Genomic DNA, 21,795 nt, shown 5'->3' with positions numbered 1-21,795 from the left:
ATTCAATGCTCTTTCTTGTCTCAAAGAAAGACACTTCGGATCTTCGTCCTGTTTTGGATCTGAAGCGGGTCAATCGCTTCGTTGTCCACCGTCCGTTCAAGATGGTGACGCTCCAGTCCATCCTGCCTCTGGTCCTGCCGGGGGGCTTCCTGGCATCCCTGGATCTGATGGATGCGTATTTGCACGTTCCTGTCCACCCGGAAGACCAGCGTTTTCTCTGATTTGCTGTGGGGGCCCTGCACTATCAGTTCCGGGTGCTCCCTTTCGGCCTTTCATCGGCGCCCAGAGTGTTCACCAAGCTCTTGGCCTCTCTGGTGGGTATCCTTCATTCCAGGGGACTGCTGGTGTTTCCATACCTGGATGACTGGTTGATTGTCTCTCCTTTTTCACAGGCTCTGTCGGATGTGGACCAGGTGTGTCTTCTGCTGGGCTCCTTTCGGTTCCTTATCAACCACAGGAAATCCTCCCTGGTGCCCTCCCAGTCCCTGAAGTTCCTGGGGGCTCTCTTCCGCATGGACATGGACATGGTTTTTCTCTCGCAGGAGCGCCAGTTGACTTTGTTTCGTCACCTTTCCTGGCTTCTGTCCCAATCCCGGGTGTCTGCCCGTCTCTGGTTGCGGAGTCAGGGGGAGATGGCGTCCACTCTGCATCTCCTTCCTTGGTCCAGGCTACATCTGTACCCCCTGTTGCATCATGTCCTGTCGCACTGGGATCCTGCCTCCTCGGACTACGAGACTCTGATCCCTGTCACTCCGGGGATTCGGGCGGATCTCCAGTGGTGGTTGTCCCCTCTCTCTCTTTTCCGGGGGTTCGATCTCCTTCCTCCCCAGTCTGTGGTCGTGTTGTCCACGGATGCCAGTGCTTTGAGGTGGGGTGCCGTTCTGGGTGCCTCCAAGGCTCAGTGTCGGTGGTCCAGTTTCGAATCCCTCCAGTCCTCGAACTGGAAGGAGTTGAGAGCGGTTTGGTTGGCTCTTCTTTGGTTCGCTCCTCTCCTTCGGGGTCGGGCGGTCTCTGTGCAGACGGAAAATCAAGTGGTTCGTTCTTATGTGAATCACCAGGGGGACATGTGTCGTGCTCTGTTTCTCCTATCCCGGGAGATCATCCTTTGGGCCGAGTCGAGTCTCTTGTCTCTGACGGCGATCTATCTTCCGGGGAAGGAGAATGGGCCTGCGGATTCTTTGAGCAGGGTGTTCCCCTCCTCAGTGTCCCTCTGTCTGTCCCCGGATCTGTTCGATCTGATTGTCCTCCGGTTCCGCCTTCCTTGGCTGGATCTTTTCGCCTCGGAGGAGTCCGCCCTTCTTCCTCGGTTTTGCAGCATAGTTCCCTCTCCGTTGGCGTGGGCTACCGATGCTTTCTCAATTCCTTGGTCGAGGGGTCTGCTGTTTGCCTTCCCTCCGTTTGCCTTAATTCCGAGGGTCCTCCGGAAGATTCGATTGGATCGGGTGGAGGTTCTCCTGGTGGTTCCGGAATGGTCTCGGCAGTCTTGGTTCCCCTTCTGCTGACTTTTTCTGTTTGCCCGCATTGGCGGTTTCCCCTGTCTCCCTCCCCGCTGCGGACTCCTCTTCTCGGGGTTGCCTCCTTGCGTCGCCTCCGGCTGGGGGTTTGGCACTTCCTCCTGGGCCATGTTCAAGGGGGCCTCGTTAAGAGACATTTGCAATGCTGCCACGTGGGCTTCTCCCCATACGTTTGTTGCCCATTATCGGCTTCAGTTGGGGATGGCGGCCTCTGCTGCTTTTGGGGCTAGTGTCCTTTCTGCGGTACATGATTTGTGATCTGTACTATTTTCTGTTGATTAAAACTGGACCTGTTTTTTCTAAAACTGTTTGGTCTGTTTTTTTCTTACAATTGATGAAGCAAGATTTCACATATTACGTGACTTGCTTGAATTCATGAACCTCGAATAACATGTAACACAATAATTCAACTTGTGTGTCTTACTAATTTTCTATTATTTTGGATGTGCGTGTATGTTAGTGATGCTTGCCTATGTGTTTTACTAATACGAATAACCCTTGTCTATAAAATGGCCGCCGCTTGGGGATTTTCTACTGCGCATGCGTTAGTCACACTCGCGTGACGTGACGTAGTTGCAGTTCTGGTGGGAAAATGTGCGCATGCGTACTTGCCTTTAAAATGGCTGTATGTGTCTTAACGTGGTGAAGCTTGCGCAGATGCTCTCGTGTTCTTGTTTGTTGCACTAACCCATAATTGCATAGTATATTTTTATAGGTAAGAAATAGGGTAGCTCTTCATGACACACAAATGAATTCATTTATATTCTATGTATTAATTTGTTTTCGCTTACTTTACATGTACCGCGATATTGGGGGGGTCTGGATGAGACGAGAACCATCTTGAAAGTCCCTACTGCGCATGTCGCGCAGGCAGGGAGAAGGCAACCTTGAGCAGTGGAACTCAGCCAGCTGGCAGCCACAGTAAAGATGCTCATGTGAAAGCAACCTCTGACCCAGCAAGATGGAGTCGACTGTTCTGAAATTGTTACAATGAAATTTTTCTATTGTATTCGGTGTATTCTCTCATGGGAACCCCAAATCTGCTAGGCGGTTCCATATCATGCAAATTGAGACTTGTAGAAGTTTGTTCTGATTGGTGTGTTAACCTATCCTACTTTGGGACCAATCGAAATTGGGGATTCTGACGCTTTGCAACATTGGGGGGTGGTACACTGACCCAAAAACAGTATAACTAGCCTAGGTTTAGCTAGAGAAATTGTCCGACTTGTCTGAATAGCTGACCTGTCACTGACCCAACGCACTCAATAGGTGACTGAATACAGAGCGCTGCGGAGCACTCTGTCCGAATTTAACCATAGACTCAAAGGTTTTACTAAACCTTAAGTGCTGGCTGAGCACTTTGCTGGAAAGTTCGCTAACCCAATCGGGGTCCTGACTGATTGCTGCAGAGAGGGTGGAGCGCAGGCGTTGCTTCCGAACTGCGGGTGCTGGTCGTGTCCTGGTGGTCCTGTCCTGATCCTAATCTGGTTTTCCTGTCCTGTCCTGGGGTGTCCATTCTACACCTGCTGTCCCATTGATGACTGTCCTTCCGTGGGGTATTTCCTGTCCTTGACTGATCCGTGGCCAGGGTTAGTTTTCACACCATTCTAGGTAATTATATTGCTGAGAACTCTATACTGCACCTTCTATTTTTCTGTCTTTGCTTTAATAATCCTGGACACTTCTCTATACACACAACGACTCCAAGAACACATACAAGACACTTCGCTGTACATGCGGCTAGAAAACAACCCCACCAGAGAGTTCCAAATCACTCTTAAAGACATCGTCATGCGAGCTCTGCAAAACAACATCATCCAAGAACGCACCAAGAATTTCCTGCTGGTCGAACATCCAAGGAGTCCTACTATACACATGAGCCCCAAGATACATAAGGATCTCCAAAATCCCCCGTTCCGGCCGATAGTATCCACCAAGGGTTCGATTCACGAGCCCACAGGCAAATTCATAGACCGCTACTTGCAACCAATCGTCACGAAAGCTACCAGCTACATTAAAGACACGACTGAATTTCTACTCAAATTGGCCACCATTCAGATCGATGACAACAATTCATACATCCTGTGTACAGCTGACGTCAGCTCTCTATATACATCTATCCCACATGAGGGCGGCATTGAAGCCATTGAGCAAGCCTTATTACAGAGCAACATTGAAAGCCCCATGCAATCATTTCTGATGGAGTTAATGGTATATACATTATACCACAGCTATTTTCAAGTCAACAACGAATGGTTTCTACAGCTATCTGGAATGGCGATGGGAAATTGTGCTGCCCCCACATATGCCAATATATATATGGAAAATTTTGAGAAAACACACATCTATGGTGACATCAACTTTCAAGAACACCTTAAACTTTACGTCAGATACATCGACGATTTATTTTTCGTCTGGACGGACTCCAAAGAATCTCTTGAACTATGTCTTCATCACCTCAATTCCAAGGATGAACGCATCAAGTTAACTTGGCAGATTAGTAATTCAGAAATTACATTTTTGGATGTCAATATCAAAATCTCCCCAACTGGCTTCATCACAGACCTTCATAGAAAAAGCACTGACCGCAACAATACACTGCATTATCAGAGCTACCATCAAGAGTCCCTTAAAAAGCACCTGCCTTTCTCTCAACTATTACGTGTCAAACGTATAGTATCGAATGAAGACACCATGAAAACACGCATGCAAGAAATGCACAACCGTTTCCTGGACAGAGGTTACCCCGTACAAGTTTTATCTGACGCACAAACTCGTGTGGCACTAATACCACGACAAGAGGCCCTCACCAAACAACCCACCAAGGCACAACAACGTATGGTTTTGGTATCCAAGTACTCAACAGTCAGCAACATCTACAAAAGAATCATCCTTAAACATTGGTCCATCCTTCAAGTCGAGCCAGACTTTGGCGACATGTTTAAACCTTTACCTTTGTTTGCACACACAAGGAGTAAGAATATCAAAGAGATACTATCTAAACCTACCGACACATCTTCAAACTACAAAGGCACCCAACCTTGTCTGAATTGCAGCCATTGCAACTGCGTCATCAAAGGCAACAACATCCACTACCCCATGAAGGGCAATATCATCAAATTGAAAGTTAATGGGACTTGTGACTCTTGTAACCTCATATATGCCCTGAAATGTCCATGTGGTAAACTGTACGTTGGCAAAACAGAAAGAAAAATCAAAACACGTCTGAATGAACATAAATCAAACATTCGACTCAAAAATACCAAATCCAACATAGCTATGCATTTTTGGAAGCCTGCCACACCATTGCCCAACTGCGATTTATCATCCTTGAAATTGTCAATAAAAAAGAAGGAACCGACAACAACAAACTTTTATTAAAAAGAGAACTTGAATGGATGTTCCGCCTTCAGACTCAGAAGCCTTTTGGCCTCAATGATCGCTTTGAATACAGCTGTTACCTATAATGTGTTATAGTTCATTGTCTCTTTTTTGCCAGAGTTTTATTTCATTTAATTTTATTTCATACTTTTTGCTTTACACTGTCCACCCTTCCTACATCATTACTTTACCTGTCTTCCCCCCGCATTTTCACCATTCCAAGATGGCGCATTAACTTCCCCTCTTTCATCACCAGTCCTTCTTCTATCCCACCCCGTTCCGCTTTTTAGTCCTCTTTCTATTTTCATGCCCCACGGGCCACTTCCTTTATCATGAATCTTTCGCGCTCAGCGCTTTTCACCCGTTCGTGTACCCGCCAGTAACGCCGCGCGTTATGAGAAATCCCAAGTAAGTCATTCACCGCTTATCAACCAACCACACCATGACGTCTACCATTCACACCCCGTTATTGCTAATTCACGCCCCGTTTGAGTTACTAGCTGACACCTTCCATCACTTGCCCTCCGTTTTTATTACAAGCCTGAATTTCCTCACTTATTGATAGGCACTTTAAACTGATATAGTCCACCTAAGCGCTTGTCACCCTTCCTACTTTCTTACACCATCTTGTCTTCTTCCTAGCACTCCTTGAGAAAGGGCACCGTCCGAAATGCATCGGAGTGGAGTTATATACTTTGCATATCCCTCATCTTGAAAACAATTGAATAACATTGGATTGATATGAATTGAAATATTAACCATATGAACAAACAAGTTGTTTCAATAAATTGTTCAAAAACTTTGGAATTATTCATCTTTGAAAGACATCTCTATGTCTCATCGGAGTGCCATAGTGGGGATGTATTTGCATAGACTTATGCATACACCACTTCGTCATTTTCAATAGTGTTTCAGTCGGAGACACTACCCACTGGCGCACCCACCACATGGTTTAACTGAACTTTGATCCTATTTAAACCATCGCAGTGCACCGCCTACCACTTTTTCGATTTTTGCTTTAATAAAGACATACCTTGGCACACGTTAATTTCCATGCTGTCCGCAATCTACTATATGAAAAGCCATTGCATTTTATTTTCATAGCATGTTCCTATATTACCCTACCTTTTAGAGCACATCCACCCTATACTGGTTACGAATTATAAATGTGGTTTGCAATTTCTCCTGCAATCAAATTTTGAAGTAATGATATTAGAATTATAGCGTGTTCCACTTTTCACCCGTCCTATAGATGTATAGGATTCCAAATTTTCAAATCATTCTCATGAAGCATGTCCCCATAGTATAAGTCTAGTACGTGCATAAGCTTGCCCATTTATAGATGTCTATTCTTGAGTTTCATTTTAAATTCTATTTAGCGTGTTTCCCTGTCTCACTATGTTTCCAACTTTAAATGAGTGCCCTTATATTTATTCTCTATAGTTATGTGGTTTTCGTTATCTTGATTATCGATTGCCTTTTGACTGTAAACCTAATGATTTCCGAAACTGATTTCTAGATAAAACCTTTAAAACTTCCAGTTGTCTGTGATCATTTAATGCCGAAGTACTATATCGTTGGGTTTGTATTTTGCCTGCCTTTCTTTCACAGCTAGCTCCCTGATCCATTGTGGTCATAGGTACCCGTAATGGTGGATGGTAAGTCGGGTACACTAGAACTGAATAGGAAGGAATCAGGGTTGCTGGTAGTAGGTTTGTGAGGTCACCTGATTAATGTATATGGTGAATTGAAATTTATGGGCCCGAAAACTATATGGTGAAATTGTAACAGGTAAGGGTAAGGGTAAGCAGTTCATGTGATTTGATCACTCACGTGAAATGTTTGCTTGAAAAATTATGAAATGTTTTAAAATTGTTTTTCCTATTATTGTACTGATACATGTATTAACCCATTTGTTAGTTACTGTTACATGTTTGTTGGGAATCCCCGGGGAATTGAATAGCGAGTGGTGAAGAGAATCCACTTGCTTTGAGGTCACTGACTTAAGGAAAGTTGGTGTAGGTTAGGTAGAACTGGAAGCACTAACTAGGGTTTTCTGAATGAATAGTTGAATAAATGATAGCAACGAGTTTACTGGCAAAACTTCTATTGTGATATAACCTAGTAAGGGTCGCACCGGAAGGAGTAGCAGGATTCATCGGAACTTGGGTGATAGCAAAGGGGTTCGCTGGTGAAACTTTAGGCTCTGTATAATTCCGGAAAAGAAGTGGATGAGTCAAAGAAGTAGCAGGTTCCCTAATGCTTGAGTGAAGGGTAGGCAGAAGAGATCTATCCGTAGTGTGTGAAAAGTAAACGGAAGTAGTTTAATTGCAGTGAAACAAATCTTTACTGTCTAGACACTTGAGTACAGTGGCGAATGTGTATTCGTTGTTAAATAACCAAGCACTAGCACTTTAGAAAGAAATAAAGTTTCCGTTACCTTGTGAAGGAGGGAGTCAGTTCCGAAGCTGCTCTGACGTCACTCCGTGCCGCGCTGGGATTGGTAGACGCAGCGGGTGTGTAGCGGAGCTGGAATTGTAAAGGAGGGGTGAGTGCCGAAGCGTGAGAACTGTCTCGCGAAAAAGCCGCGCACCCATTGGTCGAGATTATTTGAAACCGTGCACTTCATTGGTTGCACGAAAATAAAAGACGCACTTGGATTGGAAGTGATTTGTAAACAAAGTCACTCGCAGAAATCGTATGTGGCATTCGTATAGACCGCATACTAGACCTGATCCGCGACATTTAGGGTTTGAGAACGATCAGTGGAAAGGGCATAACAACAGCATTACGTACGGAAATAAGAGAAAATTATCCCTTGTAAATAAGGTAAAGAATTATTTCAAAAAGGACAAACCGATTAGAACCAGAGAAGGTGTTGTCATTCCGCCACCGAATACTCCTGCATCTTTCATGATGTTTGATAAAGGGTACCACTCGTGTGTATGGTTGGAAAATTGGGCAGAATACACAAAAGATGACGGAGTATTGGCTTTTCAATGGCAGGATTTTATTTAATTTGAGAACCCGAATGAATGATTTACATCCCAGACCTAGATTAACGCAGTACGAAGCATTAGAGGAATGGGAGATTGAGGCTTTTGAGAGAGACAAGCCCCGCATGGATAAAGGGTTGACAAAATTCTATCCAAAATTGAAACAAGAGACCGAGACAAAAAGATGAAACAATGGAGACAGAATATGATTGTAGAAGGACTGTTTCCAATGATGCCAGTGGGTGGTTCTCCTGGGGGGGGAAAGAAAACAGAAAAGTGCAAACATTGGGTGCCCATTGGAGAGTCGGATGATGAATTATTAGATGACCTGTTTATGAGAAGTCCGCCTCCTTACAATGAAAGAAATAGACCTTCCAGTGAAGGGGATAATTCTCGAAGACCTCCTCTCCAGAATGAGGCCAGATCTGCAAGTGTAGAAGGGGGTTGCCAAATACCTCCCTATACCGAGAATTTAGGACCCATAGATACGAGAGATATTTAAACAAGAATACCCGCTAGTGGAGAGGCGAGATACTCACATGAACGAGACTTTTGCTCTAGAATTCCCTACGAAGGTGGGGCGAGACCCTCAAGTTCAGGAATGCCGTTCTTACAACCTCAAGGTGAGGAAGAACCAAGATCCCTAAGTACAGGACGTTTGTTCCCAAGACCTAATTATGGTGAAGGACCAAGTGAAACGCACCCCACTGCCCCGAGGTATGCTCCAACTTTAATCCTGCAGGTATTACATGAAAAATCCTTAGACAGGTTGTTGGAAGAGAAGGAACTAGAAGCTCTAGCCAAACAGAGAGCTGAGGTAATTCAGAAAATCTCCCAGTTAAATACAAGCCCTGACGCCTTGACAATCCCAGTAACTATTGGACCAGTGGTTCCGTTATATGGGGACCGACAAGGGAGTCCAAAAACTCCAGTTATTACCCCAGTTATAGTGCCGCCAAGATCAGAACCCTTAATCGTAGATGACCAGACAAGTGAGTGCGAGTCTGAGGTCTCGCTAATGGATCTGCCCATTAGGGACACAGGGATAAGGATGCAGAAAAGACATAATCCTTTCAACACGAGGGAGATTCAAATGGAATCGACTTCGGGTACTAAGAGTGTCACGTTGGTGACTCCTGAAGAAATCGAAAGATGGAGTCAAGAATTAGAAAAACAAACTCCGCAGACGAAACCTTTAGATCTCTACAAATTGAGAGTAGAAATAGAAGAACTAATGGCAGGAAACGTAGGACTAGACCAATTAAACACCTATTCTGAGGAAGAGCTGCTGTTTATCTGCAAAAGTCTTACCCGAAATGCCAGAGTACTCCATGAAAAGCTAACAGACACTGCAGCTAGCATGGGAATAGATATTTCAAAATCAAAACCTTTGCAAAAACCGTACAGAGCAGATTTCTCAGACAAAGATTTGGAAAACCTGAATGTGTCAGGGAAGAAGGCACAGGTCAAAGAACTATTGACAGTGTTGCAGAAATGGGGAGATGTAGAAAGATGGAAAGCCAGATGGGCCAAGAAGAAAGATGAGGCCAGGTCTAAACAAGTAACTCCTGAATTTGTTCTAAAGGAATCGGACAAACCAGAGCAGTTGTACCCTATGCGAGAAGTGCCAGGTGGAAAATATGTACATGTGCCCTGGTCCAGACAAGATATTGTGTCCTTTACAAATGATTTCCCAAAATTGCGAGAAAAACCCGTGGACTGGTACAGGCAGGTGGAAAGGTTTGTAAAGGTGCAAAAATGCCTATGGAAAGACTTGGATGGGTTCTTTGACATTGTGGTCCCTGTAGATTTATGGACCGAGTGTAAGATAGCCATAGCTTGGCCTAGTGAGGAATACCCGAGGGACTCTAAAACAGGAGAACCCTCTAAGGAAGTGATGAAAAAATATGATCAGGTAATTCAACATCTGAAGCAAAAGGTGCCTGCTAAGGAAACTGATTGGACCAAGATAGATAGGACCTCGCAGGAAAGGGATGAGACTGTACACTCCTTTTATGAAAGACTGTTACAGGTGTTTAAAACGTACAGTGGTATAGATAACATCGAGATGAAGGACATGACCCATTTCATTTACAGGTTTGTAAACGGTTTAAGACCCGAAATTTGCCAGTGGATCAAAGATGATGAAATTTGTTGGCAGTCTAAGAAAATGGATGAGGTCCTACGGTACGCAAAGTACTGTGAGGATGAGATGGCAGACAAACGAAAGGCCCTGAAAGAGAAAGTGATCTGGGCACAAGTAAAACTAGCAGAACAACAGGAAAAGCAATTAAATAAAATGAATAAGAATACCCAAAATCAAGGTTCTGGGGGTGGAGGGAAGCCCAAAGTAAAAATGAGCAGAGAGGAAGCTAAAAAGAAATTTCCCTGCCACCAGTGCGGAGAAATCGGGCACTGGAGAGACGAGTGTCCATATTTGCAGAATGATAATACCCAAACCCCTGATTTAATTCCACAGACGCAGAATGAAAAATCAAGAAAGACCCAGCATCAGGCAAAGGCAAGTCAATTGCCCCGAGCGCCAAAACCGAATTATAAGGGAAAATCACCGCAAGGTGACGACATAGAAATCTGGGGAGGAAATGAGAATAGAAATGCAGCAACTTCGCAGTTTTTGTTGAATGACACTTTTCTCTGCGACGACCAGTACTGACGGGGCCTGAGAGGGGAGGACGAGGAGTGTGTACTTGGCGCCTCCTTGCCGGTAGACCAGTCAGGGCCATACATTGAAGGAAAGGTTGATGGAAATGATGTCACCTTTCTATTAGACACTGGTGCTACTGTAAGAACAGTGGACGTTCCAAACCTACCCCTCTCGGGAGAAGCAATCCAGGTAGTGGGTGTGTCTAATCAATTGATTAGTACCCCAGTTACTGAGCCCATGGAGATCACAATAGGGAACTTTAAAGAAATGCATAGATTTGTCGTTTGTGACACCAGTCCAGTAAACTTACTGGGGCGTGATTTGTTGTGCAAAATGAACTGTACTATCTTTTGCACACCAAAGGGCGTCGAAATTCAAACCCCAGACGAAGATGGCATATACAAATTAATGTTAATCAGACCTGACTCTGAAATTAAACGAATGACTATACAAGATTTACCCGAAGAAATCCAAAAGACAGTGAAACCAGAAGAATGGGACTTTACAGGAAAGGATGTAGGATTAATGGCCAATGTAGACCCAATACAAATAGCCATGAAATAAAATGCAGTTTACCCCAATACCAAGCCATATAAAATGAGTGCTGAAGTGAGAGCAGGAGTTGCCATCGAAATACAGAAATTGCTAGAAGCCAACATCATACAAGAAGTGATGAGTAGTCCGTGTAATTCCTCCATAATTGGAATCAAGAAACCTAGTGGCAAGTACAGAGTAGTGCAGGACCTGAGAAAGGTAAACAAGATCGTTGTTCCTTGTTGTCCTATTGTCCCGAACCCAGCAGTAATCCTGTATCAGATCCCCTGGGAGGCTGAATGGTTCACTGTGATTGACTTGTGTCATGCATTCTTTTCGATCCCATTGCATCCAGACAGCAAATTTATTTTCTCATTTGCTTTCAACAGTCACGTGTACGTTTGGAATCGTGTCCCCCAAGGGTACACAGAAAGCCCCTCGATCTTTAATCAGATTCTGAAAAAGTGCCTTGAATCCTTAGTTTTACCTGGAAACTCTGTTTTGGTGCAATATATAGACAACCTCTTGGTGGCGTCTAAAAGTCATAGAGATTGCGTGATTGACACCATTGCTTTACTGAATCACCTAGGTGAAAAGGGACTTAAAGTGGCTCCTGAAAAGTTGCAGTTCTGTTCAAAGTCAGTGAAATATCTGGGGCACCAGATAGAAAAAGGAATCAGAAAAGTCACCTCAGAGAGAGTCAGAATAATTCAAAAGATGCAGTTACCCCGTACTCAGAAAGAAGTCAGAATGTTCCTTGGGGTGGTAGGTTACTGCAGGCAATGGATTGTGGGATTCGCAGTCCTGGCAAAGCCTTTAATAAATATGACAAAGAAAGGAGCGAAGGACCCAGTGGAATGGGACGATGAAAGTTTAACAGCATTTACTAAACTGCGAGATTGCCTGTGTACAGCCCCTGCTTTAGGGATGCCTGACTATTCCAAAGAGTTTTCACTATTCTGTGACACACGAGACAACTGTGCATTGTCAGTCTTAACTCAGGAGCATGGGTTGACTAGACGTCCAGTGGCATATTTTTCTGCCACTTTGGATCCAGTGGCTGCTGGATTACCTGGATGTCTGAAAGCAGTAGCTGCAACTTGCACGAGTTTAGAACAGAGTGAATCCATTGTTATGGGACATCCTGTAACTGTGTATGTTCCACATACAGTTGTAATTTTGCTGACCCGAACCAAGACTCAGTATCTCACCCCTAGTCGGCTGACTAAATACGAGAGGATTCTCGTGGGTGCTGCAAATGTAGTCATCACTCGGTGTAATATCTTGAATCCAGCCACCCTGACTCAATGATAGTAGAAGCCGAGGGAGAGAACGAGCATGACTGCATTGACCTGACAGAATTCAGTACTAAACCCCGCCCAGACATTAAGGAAACACCTTTGCCTGTAAACGATGAGGAGTTTTTTGTGGATGGCTCATGTATGAGACACAAACTTGTAGGCCTAAGTGCTGTAGTCACTTTAAACAGCATTAAAGAAGCATCCTGTTTATTTGGAGTGAAGTCTGCACAAGTAATTGATTGCATTGTTAAGTGCCTGCAAAATTGGGAAAAACAAAAGAATAACAGTATATACTGACAGTCAGTACTGTTATGGGGTTGTGCATGACTTCGGCCAATTATGGCTACAAAGAGAATTTCTGACTTCATCAGGTACTCCCATTCGAAATGGAAGGGTTGTACAAGATTTACTGGAGGCAATCCAATTACCAAATGTGCTGCTCATAAAAAGGGCCTTGACCATGTATCTTTGGGAAATTATTTTGCTGATGAAGTGGCCAAACATTGCGTCAGAAATCGCATGTCTGTAAATGTTAAACTGGGGGGACTTGGAAACAGCTGCCAACTTATGGTGTTTGAAGAAGTGCCTACCTGGAAAGAGGTGAGAGATTGGCAGCATGCTGTGCCATCGAGAGAGAAAGAAAAGTGGAGGAAACTTGGTTGTCGACCCAGAAGTGAGGATGGTGTCATTGTGGGCCCAAATGGTATGCCTGTGTTACCTAGACATCTGCTTGCGTCTATGGCAAGACTGATACATGGAGGTTCACACACTGGTAGGGATGCCATGGTTCTGGTTTTCCAACAAACATGGTATAATCCGAAGTTCAGGAAGGTAGCAGCATCACTCTGCCAGAGGTGCTTAACATGTCAGCAGTTCAACGCTGGCAAGAGGACAGTAGTTGAACTGGGGAAAATTGGGAAATCAGGGGGTCCCTTTGTGAGAATACAGATTGACTTCATCACCATGCCTCGTTGTGAGGGAAAGAGATATGTCCTTGTCATTGTCTGCCTATTTTCCAAATGGGTGGAAGCCTACCCTGCCAAACAGAGTGACGCCATAACAGTAGCCAAATTGTTACTACGAGAATTGATACCTAGGTTCGGGGTTCCAGTCACTATTGAATCAGATAGAGGCAAACATTTTCAGAATGAGGTAATCGATCAGCTCTGTAAAGCATTCCAGATCACCCAAAAACTGCACTGTGCATATCGTCCAGAGGCTTCTGGAGTGGAAGAGCAAATAAATGGCACTATAAAATCGAGGTTGGCAAAGATGTGTGACTCTACTGGCTTGAACTGGATAACTGCCTTGCCTCTTGTTCTGATGGGACTCAGAAGTATTCCAGACCGAAAAACAGGCCTGAGCCCGCATGAAATCCTGATGGGAAGAGTGATGAGACAAGCATGGGTACCAGGATACAAACTGTTAAACATTACTGAGGATTTGGTACTGGAGTACTGCAAGCAACTAGGTGACCAAGTGCGTTCTATCTCTCGCCAGATTGGGGAAGACGCCGTCGCCAATCCAACAACTCCAGTCCACAAATTGGTTCCTGGCGACTGGGTTAGAATCAAGAAACATACTCGTTCGAGTTGCCTTGCACCGAGGTGGGGAGAAAAACGCCAAATAATACTGGTGACCACGACAGCGGTGAAGTGTGCAGGCGTTCCCAAGTGGATCCATGCCAGCCATACACAGATGGTAACTCCAGACAAGGAACCTGGAGCTGAAGGTTGTCCAGCTGAGGGGTCTGCAGACGTTGGTCCTGAAGTAGCTGATGACGAACAGCCGAGCACCAGCCAAGAGTATTGGATACCCATAATCGACCTAACTGAAGACCCTTCAGAACAAGAGAGTGAACCTACAAAGATAGAGAGTGGAATAGAGAGGACGAGATAGGCACAGGCGAAGACCCTCAGATTATTGAGATTCACGTCAAATCCGAGGACGAAGAGGAAGGTCAGACAGGGACAGAGCAAGTAATCGACACACCTCCACTAACTCCTGAAATTGAAAGGGGTCAGATTAGAACTAGTGTAAAAGTTCGAGCAGAAGAAAATCAAGGGATCGAAGTGCTTGAACAGGATCAGATAGAATTAGAAGAACGTGTTCAGGACACAGAAACAGAGACATTCAAAAGCCAAAACCAAAATTCACCTGAACCAGGCCAGCTTAGTAACCAGGCAGAAGAAATAAATACAAGACCTGGGACTAGTCAGACAGGAAGGGAAGAAACAGAAGCAGAAGTGCCACAAACAAACGAAAATAAAAGAGCATTAGAAGAAAGCCAAATCACAGTGCCAGCTAAAAGACTCAAGAAAAAGAAAAATATCGAGCCAAGATATATTAAGAGACTGAGACTAAGAATAAAAACAGTAGAAGAGAAACTTGCAGAAAGAAGGAAAAGTCCTCGTATCACCGAGCAAACTGGAGAAAGCTCCAAAAGAAGGAGTGATCGAATAAAAAGACTGAACGAAAAATACCAAGATCCTGAATGGACCTATTTAATTTTGGAGGATTTTGAGGATCTTGATATAACTGACGAAAGTGACGGAGAACCGATTGCTGATCAGTCTGCAGAAGAAGAAGATGAACTAACCTGAAGTTGCGCAGAGTAAGCTACCTGTGCAAAGTTACAAAGAGGGGTTGAAAACTTCTTCTGAGCGAAAATGTCTGATTCAAGTGTGAATGGAAGGCCTAGACGCAGTTGTTGCAAAACGTGCTGTAAAATATGTATATGTAGTGTAGCTATAGTGTTAATAGTTTGGATAGGACTAACAGTTTTCATTCCTTATATGGTAAGCAAAAATATTAATATTGACCCTACAGAGACTGTGACTACTGATACTGAAGAACTGACAACACGAAGTGTAGAAAGACGTGAAAAAGCACTCAGTCAGACAAACAAGATCAGACTTAGAAGCACCAGATGAGGAAAGACTACATTATCACGGAGTTAAGAACCAGACTCATTTAAATGTTTTCGCAAACCAGTTAGTGCATTATGTAGAAACTATGGAAATAGAAGATTGCTATGTCTGCATGAAGCTACCCACTTCTGTAGCTGAAGGCATGACGTATCATCACCTACCTTTAACCTATGGAATTTCCTGTAGTATTTTAGCAAGATTATTTTACAAAAGAGGACCGTTACAGTACTATTACTCTAACTCAGACGTAATATTTTCTGAACTTCCTATACGTGGAAACCTGAATCCTGTACATACTAAAAGTGACGTTACACGTTATATGGGAGAATACTTTCTGACTATAGGTACCATAGACCTAAATGACGCACACAGAGACAACTTGACCTGTTCATTACATGAACAAGAGAAAATGTTTCTAAACATGGCAGAGAAAAGAAGGGAGAGTTTCCAAAGAAAGGCAAATGATAAGAGACAGAAAACTCGTAAATGGGCTGAGAATATGGAAAGCACCTCAGATGGTGGGAGTGGCCCTGCTTTGTTGCTGGATTTCGAAAGGAAAGGGAAACTCTGTCTTCATCGCGAGAAGACTAGTTATTATAATAACATTTTCATTGGTTCCAGTCAATGTGAACACAATTACAAGGTAATTGGAGGTTGGGGTTTCAAAAATGGGTCAGAACCTGTGTTTCCCGGAATTTATTATATATGTGGAAACAAGGCTTATTTCAAATTGCCGGATCACTGGTATGGAAGCTGCTACTTTGGTATTGTCTTCCCGAAAATATACCATGTGAATGAAATTGCTGGAAGCAATGAAAACACTAATGGCTTAGTGCGTAGTAAAAGAGAAAGCGTAGGTGAAATAATGGGTAGTATTTTTAGTGCACTGATACCTGGAGTGGGAGTGGTTCTGAATACTCACAGAATTTGCAAATTATCCACAATAGTGGAAGTGTTGTCTACTGACACAGCTCATGGATTTCTGCTGGTCAATACCGAAATGGTTGCAATCAGATCAATGGTTTTGCAGAACAGACTTGCGTTTGACACCTTATTAGCAAAAGAGGGCGGAGTCTGCCGGATGTTGAAAGCGCAACATTGTTGCACTTACATACCGGACAAAAGTGTACAAATTAAAAAATATGTGAAGAACATTACCAATTTGGGAAAGGAACTCAAACCACTGGAGGTTGATAGTGCCTGGAAGAGACTTACTGATGGTCTCTCCAATGTAGGTCATTGGTTTGCTAATTTAGGGAAAGGTTTACTGTTTAAGGTACTGATGCCAATTGGAGTGATAAGTTTCATCCTATTCCTTATATTTGTCTGCTGCAAATGTCGCAAACACCAAAGGAAGTATACTATGAATAAGAGAGGTGTGAAACGAAGTGTGGATGAGCTCGAATTGGAAGAAATGAATAGTAAAATTTACAAAAGGGTGAAAAATTCTCACCCTAGCAAAGATGTGAAAGAGAAATTGAATCGACTGTTGGAAGAGATTGAAATGCACAAAGTGTGAGAGAAGTTGGCATCTGTTTCCATTTTTGTGATGATAGTAAATATCATCAAAGAGGGGATTGATGAAGCAAGATTTCACATATTACGTGACTTGCTTGAATTCATGAACCTCGAATAACATGTAACACAATAATTCAACTTGCGTGTCTTACTAATTTTCTATTATTTTGGATGTGCGTGTATGTTAGGCAAGCATCACTATGTGTTTTACTAATACGAATAACCCTTGTCTATAAAATGGCCGCCGCTTGGGGATTTTCTACTGCGCATGCGTTAGTCACACTCACGTGACGTGACGTAGTTGCAGTTCTGGTGGGAAAATGTGCGCATGCGTACTTGCCTTTAAAATGGCTGTATGTGTCTTAACGTGGTGAAGCTTGCGCAGATGCTCTTGTGTTATTGTTTGTTGCACTAACCCATAATTGCATAGTATATTTTTATAGGTAAGAAATAAGGTAGCTCTTCATGACACACAAATGAATTCATTTATATTCTATGTATTAATTTGTTTTCGCTTACTTTACATGTCCCGCGATATTGGGGGGGGTCTGGATGAGACGAGAACCATCTTGAAAGTCCCTACTGCGCATGTCGCGCAGGCAGGGAGAAGGCAACCTTGAGCAGTGGAACTCAGCCAGCTGGCAGCCACAGTAAAGATGCTCATGTGAAAGCAACCTCTGACCCAGCAAGATGGAGTCGACTGTTCTGAAATTGTTACAATGACATTTTTCTATTGTATTCTGTGTATTCTCTCATGGGAACCCCAAATCTGCTAGGCGGTTCCATATCATGCAAATTGAGACTTGTAGAAGTTTGTTCTGATTGGTGTGTTAACCTATCCTACTTTGGGACCAATCGAAATTGGGGATTCTGACACTTTGCAACATTGGGGGGTGGTACACTGACCCAAAAACAGTATAACTAGCCTAGGTTTAGCTAGAGAAATTGTCCGACTTGTCTGAATAGCTGACCTGTCACTGACCCAACGCACTCAATAGGTGACTGAATACAGAGCGCTGCGGAGCACTCTGTCCGAATTTAACCATAGACTCAAAGGTTTTACTAAACCTTAAGTGCTGGCGGAGCACTTTGCTGGAAAGTTCGCTAACCCAATCGGGGTCCTGACTGATAGCTGCAGAGAGGGTGGAGCGCAGGCGTTGCTTCCGAACTGCAGGTGCTGGTCGTGTCCTGGTGGTCCTGTCCTGATCCTAATCTGGTTTTCCTGTCCTGTCCTGGGGTGTCCATTCTACACCTGCTGTCCCATTGATGACTGTCCTTCCGTGGGGTATTTCCTGTCCTTGACTGATCCGTGGCCAGGGTTAGTTTTCACACCATTCTAGGTAATTATATTGCTGAGAACTCTATACTGCACCTTCTATTTTTCTGTCTTTGCTTTAATAAAGACATACCTTGGCACACGTTAATTTCCATGCTGTCCGCAATCTACTATATGAAAAGCCATTGCATTTTATTTTCATAGCATGTTCCTATGTTACCCTACCTTTTAGAGCACATCCACCCTATACTGGTTACGAATTATAAATGTGGTTTGCAATTTCTCCTGCAATCAAATTTTGAAGTAATGATATTAGAATTATAGCGTGTTCCACTTTTCACCCGTCCTATAGATGTATAGGATTCCAAATTTTCAAATCATTCTCATGAAGCATGTCCCCATAGTATAAGTCTAGTACGTGCATAAGCTTGCCCATTTATAGATGTATATTCTTGAGTTTCATTTTAAATTCTATTTAGCGTGTTTCCCTGTCTCACTATTTTTCCAACTTTAAATGAGTGCCCTTATATTTATTCTCTATAGTTATGTGGTTTTCGTTATCTTGATTATCGATTGCCTTTTGACTGTAAACCTAATGATTTCCGAAACTGATTTCTAGATAAAACCTTTAAAACTTCCAGTTGTCTGTGATCATTTAATGCCGAAGTACTATATCGTTGGGTTTGTATTTTGCCTGCCTTTCTTTCACAGCTAGCTCCCTGATCCATTGTGGTCATAGGTACCCGTAATGGTGGATGGTAAGTCGGGTACACTAGAACTGAATAGGAAGGAATCAGGGTTGCTGGTAGTAGGTTTGTGAGGTCACCTGATTAATGTATATGGTGAATTGAAATTTATGGGCCCGAAAACTATATGGTGAAATTGTTGGTCGGGTGACCTACGATCTCTATCACAATCACCGTGTGGGCTCACTTGTCAGGAATGGGACGGGGAGACAGGACGAGGAGGTAATGCCCGGTTACTCACCGGTGATATCCATTACTCTGAGTCCTGGTCTCCCCGTCCCATTCCTGAGCCCTTCCCTCCCTCCCTAGTTTGGGTTTTTCTTTGGGCGATTGTCTGTTTTTCGTTCTGTTTTCTTTGGTATTCTCAGGATGATTCTTGGGTGCACTTCCCCCTTTATAGTCACTTGATGGTGACGTCATCCTAGGGGGAAGTTCAAACAGCTCAGCTAGGTAGGGGTTTCTGTAGAGCAGACTAGCTGCTCACTTGTCAGGAATGGGACGTGGAGACCAGGACTCGGAGTAATGGATATTACCGGTGAGTAACCGGGCATTACCTTGGACATGTGAGAAAGAAAATCTGCTAAAACATTGCTCTTACCCAGTACATATTCCATCATTTAGATGAAATCTTGACGAGACAGTCATTCTCCCTATTCAGGTTGAGGCTTTGAAAAGCCCTTCGGTGGCTAAAGAACTGTCTTGCGAGCGGTTTGTGATCACCATGAACAATTCACAGTTTTCCCCAAATAAAAGACCAGAAGTCCTCCAATGCCCACACACAGGCATGGTGGGTCTCTTTCTCGATAACTGAGAACTTATGCAATAATAAATTCTTTACCTCTACTATCAACCTGGGATAAGACTCTTCCCAGGCCACACTAACGCTTATTTTCATTATAGTCAGTGCTTTAAAATATAATATGGAAACGTTACTCTTAGTTTAGCGTACCCAGGGCTTTAAGTGGGATGAAAAAACGGGGGGGGGGGGCTCAAATGTGCGTGGCCGGTGTAATAACGGGTATGGCCTAAAAATACGTACACTAAACACCTGTGCATAGCATAGTGTGCCGCTGAACTGATAATTTGCGGTTTCTCTCATTGCATCCAGATACATTTATTTATTTATTTTTATTTATAAAGTTTTATATAGCGCGAACTTGATCCCGAAGGATATCAGAGCGCTTTACAATTTGAGACAACAAACAGACTGCCTGTAAACTCTGTACCTGCACTGACTGTCATGTCATCATGTCACAGGTTGACATGTGAAAATCACTGAACACCATGCAATGCCCCTGCAGAAACTGTCACTGATCCCGTGGAAAGTGTCACTGACTGCCATGGTACATACACACACACTCTGACATTACAGACTGCCTGTAAACTCTGTGCCTGCACTGACTGTCATTATGTCACAGGCTGACATGTGATAATCACTGCACACCATGCAATGCCCCTGCAGAGACTGTCATGATGCAACAAGTAACATTATACCCTAAAGCCGGGACTATTGACTTGTCAATGATTGTTAATTGCATTAAAAAAAATATAAGCAACAACTATGGTTTTGTTGTATATAACATTGTAAAATGCTTGAACGAACTAAAACGAGTCTCTTTCAATTAATCAGTGGTACTGCTGCAGAGTTAATATTTTCTATTCCAACCTGAGGGCGAGAGCAAAAATGTAGAGCCCTATAGGCTATAGGGACCCAGTTCGGCACCTACTTTTAAGAAATGTCAGTGCCGAGCAGCAGCAGACCTGGCCCACTTAAAGTCCTCAGAGTACCTCTGAAAAATGCCACTACCCAGACCACGAGGATCTTTCACACACACTGTGATCTCTCCAGAAGAGGGCTATAAATGTGCTACCACCGGTCGCATGAACAGAACCACACAAAACAACAAACCACACAGCGAGAAAAACAGCTCTTACCAGTGCATCAGTTTCACTGAACACCCTTTCACGGCTTTAAGCAGGACGCATGCGTATGAAATAAACGTCTGATCGACCAATTTCCTTCGAAAGCGGACTATAAAAGATGCTGCATTAAATTTAGCGGTGTGGGTTAGCTTGTCGGCCATCTTGGAATTGGACTTTTTTGAGCGACATTAATGTTTTTTGTCAAGCGATATTAAACCATCTCTTCATAAAGCTATTGTCAACCATGGAGTTTCTTTTGTGACTGGTTGTGTGTCACCGTGTTAGTCCAAGATAGAATTGCAGTTGGCGTTGCCTTTTCATTGTCCCCACACCGTCAATGTGGAATATTGTTGCACTAGTTCAAAATGGTCGCTTCGCTTACGAGCGGAATGAACACCGCTGTGTTTGAGTATCATTTACTTCAGCGGGAGCGTGCAGTCCTTTCTCTGTGTCTATTGTTCACTCTCACTCAGCTAGTTTTATCCTCCCTCCGGGGCTTGTCGCCCTAGTGCATCTTGCTGTTGCTAAGGACTCAGAAGGTGCGGTCAGCTGCGGTCACGATGAGATTTCGCACCCCACGTTGGGTTTTAGGATCAAGTGGATGATGTGACGTGTTCTGAATTCGGGTGGTGAAGGAATCATGAGCTTTATGATAACACCACACTGGCACCCTGAATTGTTGAGGCTCTAAGACTGCAGGTAAGAGAAGCTTGTTTGTGATAACTCAACCCATCTGTTGACAGCTAATGGTACTTCTTGTTTTTAGCTCTTTTTTTTAAATACATCTTTCTTATGCACTCCAGGGCGTAAATGGGAATTCTATGTTCTTGTCCCACGAACCTCCCTACGACTTGTTCCCAAATATAGTTAGTATTGGAAAGTTGCAATGAATTGTAATGACCTAAGACGGAGATTTAATGTAGACTGTAAGTGTCTTTAGAGTCTAAAGTTTAGACTATGGGCCAGGCAGACCTCAGGTGGCATCGTAATGGAATCCAGCGCTGACCTGGA

General features: G+C 43.6%; 2 protein-coding genes across 3 annotated transcripts in view; one reads left to right on the top strand and one right to left on the bottom strand.

Moving 5' to 3' along the window:
- Nucleotides 1-20,979, bottom strand: part of BRAT1 (BRCA1 associated ATM activator 1) — a 220,436-nt gene extending 199,457 nt beyond the window's left edge. Inside the window, exon 1 of the mRNA XM_078662694.1 lies at nucleotides 20,797-20,979. The gene's annotated coding sequence lies outside the window, so the exon portion shown is untranslated. The remainder of the gene's footprint in view (nucleotides 1-20,796) is intronic.
- Nucleotides 20,980-21,243: 264 nt separating this feature from the next.
- Nucleotides 21,244-21,795, top strand: part of IQCE (IQ motif containing E) — a 313,633-nt gene continuing 313,081 nt past the window's right edge. The window contains exon 1 of one of the 2 annotated variants that reach the window (XM_078664993.1): nucleotides 21,244-21,483. The gene's annotated coding sequence lies outside the window, so the exon portion shown is untranslated. The remainder of the gene's footprint in view (nucleotides 21,484-21,795) is intronic. The other variant, XM_078664994.1, reaches the window with a different exon arrangement.

Source organism: Lissotriton helveticus, chromosome 10 (genome assembly GCF_964261635.1).
Source record: "Lissotriton helveticus chromosome 10, aLisHel1.1, whole genome shotgun sequence".
NCBI lineage: Eukaryota > Metazoa > Chordata > Amphibia > Caudata > Salamandridae > Lissotriton > Lissotriton helveticus.
The sequence above is the reverse complement of the archived record's forward strand: the minus strand, read 5'-3'. Positions and strand labels throughout refer to the sequence as shown.